The following is a 9,058-nucleotide window of genomic DNA, read 5'->3' as shown; positions in this document are numbered from 1 at the left end:
CTAGCAAAAACCTAAAAAAAAAAAGAGAGAGAGTGTTTGGGCAAAGACTTATCTTTTCAGGCTAAGGCAGGGACCCATTGTTTTGCTGATAGAGGTTTGTTTTGTGCCTGGTGTCCGGGATTTGTGGAGTCTGACTGGGAGGGGCAAAGTACTTCACTAAATGTTCATTAATTTAATCTCATAGCTTGAACAAAGAGTGAGGAGCAGAAAGGGCAGTGTTATTGTAAGGTATATGTTAAGTGCAGAAGAAACTAATTATAGAACATATTTCTCTTAAGATTTCCCCAACTTCTAAATGACTTCTTCAAAGTCACATATCAAGTTTCAGAGAAATGCACAGGAGTCTTCATTATTTTCTTTCTGTTTTACTTCTGCTATTGTTTGTCTTTCATTCTTGAAGAGGACAATGACATCAGAAAAGTGATACCATAAGGTGCAAATGAATTCAGTTTAGGTGAGGGAGGACTGTGCAAAGTTATCCCTTTCTCCTCAGGAGCCATTTAGATCCAGTGGTCAGATCTGAATTAGGATGATTGGAGATGGGAGTCCTTGACTTTTTTAAAGTTAAGTCTTTAACAGGTCTCAATTTTACTGAGGCAAAATACCATTTGGTGATTAAGGCTAATTTTAAAAAAAAAAATCAATCTGAAAGGGGAAGACCTTCAGGATTTCTAGTCAAAACAGAAATAATTGCTATTAACACTTTCTCTCAGAGCCATCAGGGCCCAAAGTCTAGGGGCTTGACCTAGAACCTATTGTAAGCCAATCAATGAGAGTCAGATTAATTATTCACATATATATTTATACATATTATACAGTATATACAGCATGTGTATTATGAATATAACATAGGGTATTAAGTCTTGGTGCAGTTTGAAACTATTAAGGCTATTAAAGCTTAACCCTGCCCTACTGAGGATGCTGGGGCATTCTGCTGCACCTAAATTGATGATTAAAGTGTGCTGGAGTGAAAAGTTCTGTGACTCTGGAATCAGAAGACCTCAGTTCACTTTTATGATCTTGAACAAGTCAGTTCTCCCTGGGCCTCAGTTTCCTCATTTATCAAATGAGAGATTTGGATTAGATGATTCCTGGGTCTTTTGATTTCTACTATTTATGATCCTATGACCAAAACTTTTAACCTGGAACCTAGAAACACTGACCAATTTGAGGTTTCAGTGTCAACTCTCTATTATTCACAAATCACCATAGTTATGGAAGATAGGGCAGGTGCAGTAGATAGAGTATCATCTCTGAAGTCAGGAGGACCTGAGTTCAAATTTGAGTTCAGACACTTATTAGTTATGTGAACTTGGTCAAGTCACTTAACCCTGATTTCCCTGCATTCAGGGTTATCTCCAGTCATTCTAATCTATGCCTGACCACTGGACCCAGATGACTCTGGAGGAGAAAGTGATGCTGGTGAAAGCACAGCACTCCCTCACTCAAATTCATTCACTTACTTGTCATCTCCCTGATGTCATAGTCTCCTTCCTGAATGAAGGACAAACACCTCATCATCATCATAAGCTATGGAAGACACACAGTGATTTAGGAGGAAAGAGAATATTCCTATTATGAGTGAATAAATATTTCCTTATTAAGCTCTTATTATATTCAAAGCATTGTGCTATAGACTGTGGAAATGAACACAAACCTGAATATAGCCCTTCCCCTCAAGGATGTATAATTTATCTTTTGCTGTTAACTTTCGTAAGATGTATTTCAATCATATCTTACTCTTCATGATCCCATTTGGGCTTTTCTTGGGAAATATATAGGGAGTGGTTGCTATTTCCTTCTTCAGTTCATTTTTATAGCTAAGGAAACTGAGGCAATCAGAGTTAAGTGACTTGTCCAGGGTCACACAGCTAGTAAGTATTTGAGGCCAGATTTCTTCCTGAGCCAAAGCCCAGCACTTTATTCACTGCTCTACCTAGCTACTCATGGCTCAGTAGTTGCCTAGTGTATTCTAATAGAAAGGAACAAGGCATACAAGGGAGTGGTCTCTAGGGAGGTCTATTTGCTTTGGAAAGTTTTAGGAATGATGAATGGAGCTTTGAGAGAATGGATTGACTTTCTCTTTTTTAGGAATAATGGAACAGTTGATTTGACTATGATTCCAGAATTGGGGTTCAGAGTACAGGGGATGGAAAACAGCATATGTGACACCCAGTAAGGAGAGAACCAGTAGTGAAGAGAAACATGGCAAACTGGAGCAGCAAAGGCATCTGTCTATCAGGACAGCAGGGCAGGGAGCAAAGTCCAGGGCAAAAAGGGTTAAGGGTTAAGTCCTGAATATTAAGGTAAAAATTGTTTTTAATTGCTTTAGCACATGACAACTGACATGCTGTCCTGTCTAACTTCCTTCTTTTGGGCTTGCCCTCATGACTTTTGGGGGGTGGGGTTTGCCTTCTCCCCTATCACAGAATGGAAACAACTAGGTGATGCCTTAGTGTACAGAGCACTAGGCCTGGAGTCAGGAAGATTGAATGACTGAAAAATGACTAAACTAACTCAGAAAGGAGTAGAGGACTAGATATGTTCCCTCTTCTGTTACAATAATTGCACCCAAAGTCAAACAATCCTCAAATATCCTACTCTAATATGGTTTCCATTCCCTTCATCACCCCTGAAATACAAATGCTTATTCCTCTTGTGGAAAAAAAAATTAATTTTAACTCTAATAGAGTGAAGTGAGACTGCGTACAGTGAAGTTTAACTTTTAGATTGCTGCCACTTTCCTTTGCATGACCCTTCTCCCCCTGCAATTTCAGGGACTAACGTGATAACTCACCATGTTCTCCCTGGACCTATAGTCAGGAGTAGGATATTTAGAATATTCATATTCATGGAAACACTGTTTGTAGTTTAGATACCTATGTTCTGACACTCACTGTGTGATCTTAGAAAGAAATCTATCTGAGTCTCAATTTTGCTGACCAATAAAATGAGAAAATTAATATATTACCTATGAGGTTGTTTTCAGGACCAAATGAGAAAACATAAACTTTTTTTATAATCCTGGAATGTTACATAATTGTTAGCTATTATAATAACCTAGATCTTGGCATTGCTATAGTTAGTACCTCCTCACTGAAATTTTCCTGGACTATATATCAGTATCTTAAAGTACTGGTTCATTTAAAAAAAAAATCAGCCTTTTGGAGAAAATCCTAGAAGACTGCAGGCAAGAGATACCTTATGGCCTAGTTTCCTTCTTCATCTCATTCATCTCCTTTACCCAATGCCTCCTTTCCACTCCATTACAATTTCCCACTTGCCACCCACCTTCACTTCCCCTTCCAAGAGCCCAGATCATGTTTCCAAGATTAGAAGTCTATGTCTTCCCTTGGTCTTCAGTACAAATCAATATCCATCCAGGAAAACAGATTCCTTTCTCTCTGTCTCTCTCTCTCTCTTTCCCTCCCTCCCTCCCTCCCTCACTTTACCAGGTTTCTAAGCAGCCCAAAGCATTTGGATGCAGGGAGGCTGTTACCAGAGGCATCTGTGCTATTCACAAACACTGATGATTAATTAGCCAAGGAAGCTTGTAGGCAGCAAATGTCCAGCTGCACAAGATGTATTTAGGAGGAAGGCTGATGCTGAAGAGGAGGCAAAAATAAATCATTAATGAATTTGCATGTGATGGAAAGAGCTGGGAAATCAAGTGGCTCCATTAATTTTTCCTTTCTTTTCTGGAAAGGTGATATTCAAGATTTGCTGAACAAGATAAGTGAGTCTTTTACAGAGCAAATGGAAACAACTTCTGGGGATGACTTTCTGCACTATAAAGCCTAAATGGATTCCCTATACGGTATTAAAAAACAGATTGCTTGGTTCTCCCACTTTCTTCCCTGACTTGAATGCTAGTGACACCCAGCTGGCACTCTCTCACACTTCATCCATACTCTGGATCAATGGCTCCCAAATATATTTGGTTTTATTAGTTTATTTATCCCTGATGTACTTTATGAGAGACAATAGGGTATTGTGAAACAAACTCTGCACCTTAGAAGACTCTGCCACTTATGAGAAATCATGGGCATATCAAAACTTCTCCAAGTTTTCATTTACTCACTTCTAGAATGGAGCAAAATGATAGATTGAGCAGAGTCAGCCTTGGAGTGAAAAGTCCATGTTCAAGACCCATTTCTGACATTTAACTAACTGCCTAACTCTGAGACTCAGTTTCCTCACTTTTAAAATGATGGGGTTGGACAACATGATCTTAAAGATCACCTCCAGCTCTAAATCAACATTCCTGCCTCTGCCACATACTGGCTAAGGAGCTCCCTTAAAAGACACTTAACTTCTCCAAATTCCTCAGGAAACTCTCTAAGACAGTAAGGTTCAGAGGAGTTACTGGTATTAGTAGCAGTAATTTCTCCAACAAGAGCTCCTGGTGATAGTGAAGTCACATGTCTGGCCTGTAATTTCTTCTCTGATTCTCCTTAAAAAAATACTTGTCCTATAAGACTTACCAACTCCTCATCCTTATGATTGTTAATGTTCTAGGACATTAAATGTTTTTTGTATTATATTGAATTTGATACTTTAGCAATCATATAATCCAAAAACTTCATGTTATAGAGAGAATGAAACTGATACCCTCTTTACCAAAGTCACATCATTGGTATTATTATAGCTCTCATTTCTATGGTACTTCAAAGATTACAAAGTCCTTTCTTTAGACAGACCCAAAAAGTATGAGGCACAAATATTATTGCTCCCATTTTGCATATGAGAGAACAGAGTAATCAAATTACATGTCTAAGACCTAGCTAAAAATTGCAATAAGCACAAAAATAGAATCTCAAATTCTACTTTTTGAACTTCATGTCAGGATTCTTTCTACCAAAACACATTTGGGTAGGTTATATGATTTATCAAATTGATTTATAAATTATAAAGAATTTTGTAAAGGAATGTAAACCAATAGTATTATCATGAACCTGGACTGACCAAGGCTATCAAACATCTTTTTATTTTGTACCAAGTTTTTATATACCCTTAATTCATCCTAGTCATTACTGATTTATTATCCCTTTATGTAAAGGGGCAGGAGGAGGAGAGAGACAGTTAAGTGGCCAGTGTATAGAATATAGGGTCTGAAGTCAGGAAGCTTTATCTTCCTGAGTTCAAATTTGGCCTCAGACACTTACTGACTATATCACCCTGTGCTAGTCACTTAACCCTGATTGCCTCACCAATTAAAAAGAAAGAAGGAAAGAAGGAAAATAGAAAAGAAAAGAAAAGAAAAGAAAAGAAAAGAAAAGAAAAGAAAAGAAAAGAAAAGAAGAAAAGAAACTAAGATCAGTGACTTGTCATTGACTTTTCTTCAGTGCCTTGATAGAATTGTGATCTCCTTGATAACAGGGGCTCCTATCCATGACTTATCCTCTGTCTTTTGTCCAAGTCCTCTCATAAATATGCCACAAAGGGGTCCAACACCTTCCACTGGAGACCTCACTCAACTTCTCTTGACAATATATGGACACCAACAGAGCACCAGATTATCCATCATTTATACCTCACTCACACTCCACTTCGGGCCCCCTTTTTTCTCTCAATTACACATTTCTTTGATGTTCTGCCGCATCTGCCCAATACCTCATTTATAATGTGCTGCAGTCAGGAAATAAAAATCATTCATCAGAAAAACATTTCTGGAATATTCATCTGCATATTATATAAAGTGAATCCTTGTTTGGATATTTACCTTAAAACAAGGAAGGGTACTAGATCTTCTAAGATCTTTCTACCCCAAAATGGGAAGGTGACAGAGTTGAGACAGATCTACAAGGTGATTTAAAAAAAGATACCACTGAGCTTGACAGTTCTGTGCTTATATATGGATTGATTATGTACACCATGGTTGGTTGAAATGTTTCTGGCTCTAGAGTAGTTCTGATGCTTTCACAAGAGTGTTAAATTGCTGCCCAAACATGTCATTTTGCCCTGCATCTTCATACCAAATGTTCTGTTTCTATTTAAAACAGAAACAAACAGAAAAGTATTGTGCATCTTCTTTAATATAGGAAATAGATATAACTGGCATTTTGTCATGTGTTGGGCTTTTGGTAGTGGTTTTTTTCTTTTGTTTTATATTTTGGGTTGTTGGGGTTTTTTGCCAGACCTTTTAATAAGATGTCTCCTCCTCTCTGAAGTACCCAGTTTTGTGTGAGTTTATGGAGGAAAAAGTGTTTCTCTCTGCTGTGTCTGATGAATTATGACTTTGTGGAGCAGAGACAGCCAAAGTGATATGTGCTGTTCTACAGAATTTGATTCTTGGGAAGGAAACATCCAGTACAAATATTGTATCCTGCAGATGAATTTGGCAAAACTTTAGGAAAGAAGGACTTTCTCCCAAGATTTTGACACAATGGCAATATTTCAAGTACATGCCTTTGATGTATTGTCTTGATTTTAAGGGACAAGTATTCAAGCTTTCAAAAACAAATCAAAGAATTTTGAGAAATTGTTAGTCTAGATACGGATAAGTATGATTTGGCTTCCCATTTTTTCCATCATATAAGAAGCAGAAGGTGCCATGTCTCCAATATTATATGCTCTAAGGATTTCTTTGACTTTTCAGAAACGTGTATGTTTTTGCCCTGCAGGAATCTGAGAATGAAACAGAGGAGATCAAAGAAGAAGCAGATGAAAATAATAACTCACAACCACCTAGCTCTTTAGAGCCCTATGAAGAGTATAGAAGGACTTTGATCATCCTCACAAAATCAAGATTATCGTCCCAGCTTTCTAGCTGAGGAGGTTAAAACTCACAAAACTAAAACATCTTGCCCAAAATCTCATCTCCAATTAAGTGCCTAAGGGAAGGATTCAAACTCAGATCTCTTGATTCCAAGGTAAGGGTTCATTGTTTCTAGAACAAAGCTGATTTCAATGGAATGGGGCTTCTTTCATACTTCATAAGCTGTTTCCTATCTATCGGCACATTGCTTTACCTCCTTCATCCCCTGTTTCCCATCTGTCAAGTAGAGATAATAATATTTACTGTATATGCATCTCAAGAATTATTATGAGGATTTATAATAAAAGAATAAATAGCAGGGAAAGCACTCTAAGTACTCATATTTGAGTTTTCCCTGGGGGGCAGTTAAGTGTCAGGCCTAGAGTCAGGAAGACTCATCTTCCTGAGTTCAAATCTGGACTCGGACATTTACTCGTTATGTGATCCTAAGGCAAGTCACTTAGCCCTGTGTGCTTTTCTCATCTTATGATCTGGAGAAGGAATAGTAAACAACTCCAGTGTCTTTGCCCAGAAAATCTCAAATGAGATTAAAAGGGGGGGGGGGGGGATAATAATAGCACCTACATCCCAGAGTTGTGAAAATAAAAGGAAATATTTGTGAAGTACTTAACATCATGTCTAAAGTGCACTATGGGATTATGCAACTTCTTGGGTCCTCACCTTCTGCCCTTTAAAATACATTTGCTGTTGTTATTCTTTTTCACCCCTTTTGGGCCTTTCTTGGCAAAGATACTAGAGGGAATTGCTATATAGATACCAACTATTATTATATTAACTATTGTTATTAAATGAGATGATAATTGTCAAATTCTTGACAATTAGTTGTATGGTTCTTACCTCTTCTCCTGGTAGAGAATGTACAAAATTGGGATTAGTCTACTATTACTCTTGCATTTACTTAACATATTACCTAGAATGTAATGCTATATAAACATTAGCTATGATTATTAATATTATTTATAAGGGGAATAAGAGTTTTGCTTTGATGCAGCTGGCAGAGAGTGTACCAGTTTGTCTTTTTTATAGTGTTTCTAGCTCCATCTTGAAATTTTATGAAGGAAGCTTCAAGACAATTTACTTGGCCAAGGCACTCACCTGAGGACAGGATGACAATTGAAAGGTTGAGTGAAAAGGGGTGCGGGTGATTATCCTTAGCCTCAGAATAACTCTCTGGGTAAAATTGATCATGTAGGGGAAGAGGCATCATAAAGACATGAAAAGGTCAAAAATAAATGTATTCACTCTAACACAGCTATGAGTAAAGCCTGGGAACCCTCTTTTAAAAGGGATTTCTAGATTTCTTACAGTTTTCTGGACGGCTCCTTTTGTGTAGAGACCCACATTAGTCTGAGACTAGCCCAAATTGTCTCATTCTAAAGTGCAGCAATATTCACCCAAAGAAGCTAAGAAAAAAAGAACAGAGATGTAGAAAGGTTAATGAAGGCAAGCAATGAAGGATGGCACGTCAATACAGGGCTGCTATGGTACAAAAGGCATAGAAGCATGGGATAAACCTTACCCCTTTTGATGGCAAAAGAAACAAGACTGAAGTAAGAGGCCATGGAAGCCCCAAACCATGACAAGAATATGAAGGTCTTAGACCTCAAGAAGAAATTTTCAGTCATGACATAAGACCAGAAAGCAAAGGCCTTGCCTGCCTTGTGGTATGAATTTTCCAAGGTATTGTTCCCTCAACTTATACAAATGGCTACAATTTCTCAAGAGTATTTTTGTGTCGAGTGGGATGGATCTAAGAACAAGTCCATTGTTTGAGTTTTTTCTTTGTTATATAGTTTCCTTTTCTGTCTCAATTAAATTCTTGACAATCAGTTGTATGGTTCTTACCTCTTCTCCTCCTGGTAGAGAATGTACAAAATGGGGATTTGTCTACTATTAATCTTGCATTTAGTCAGCAAACATTTATGAAATGCCTATATGTTCTATATGCTATGTTTTGCAATGATTACATGACGGCAAAAATAAAATATTATCTATCCTCTAGGAGCTTATGATTGATCAGGGGAGACAATATATACACATACATATACACATATGTTTATATATCTATAGACACAGATATTTTGCAATTTGGTGGAAGGAGGAAGTATTAGCAGTATTAGGGTAGGTGATAGGAATGGGGATCACAAAAGGCTATATGTAGATTGTAGCACTTAAGCTGGGATTTGAAGGATATCATGCATTTTGGGCAAATAGGTGGTACAGTAGATACAGTATCAGGTCTGGAGTCAGGAGTTCAAATTTGGTTTCAGACACTTATAA

Source organism: Macrotis lagotis, chromosome 1, assembly GCF_037893015.1.
Source record: "Macrotis lagotis isolate mMagLag1 chromosome 1, bilby.v1.9.chrom.fasta, whole genome shotgun sequence".
NCBI classification, from domain to species: Eukaryota; Metazoa; Chordata; class Mammalia; order Peramelemorphia; family Peramelidae; genus Macrotis; species Macrotis lagotis.
The sequence above is the reverse complement of the archived record's forward strand: the minus strand, read 5'-3'. Positions refer to the sequence as shown.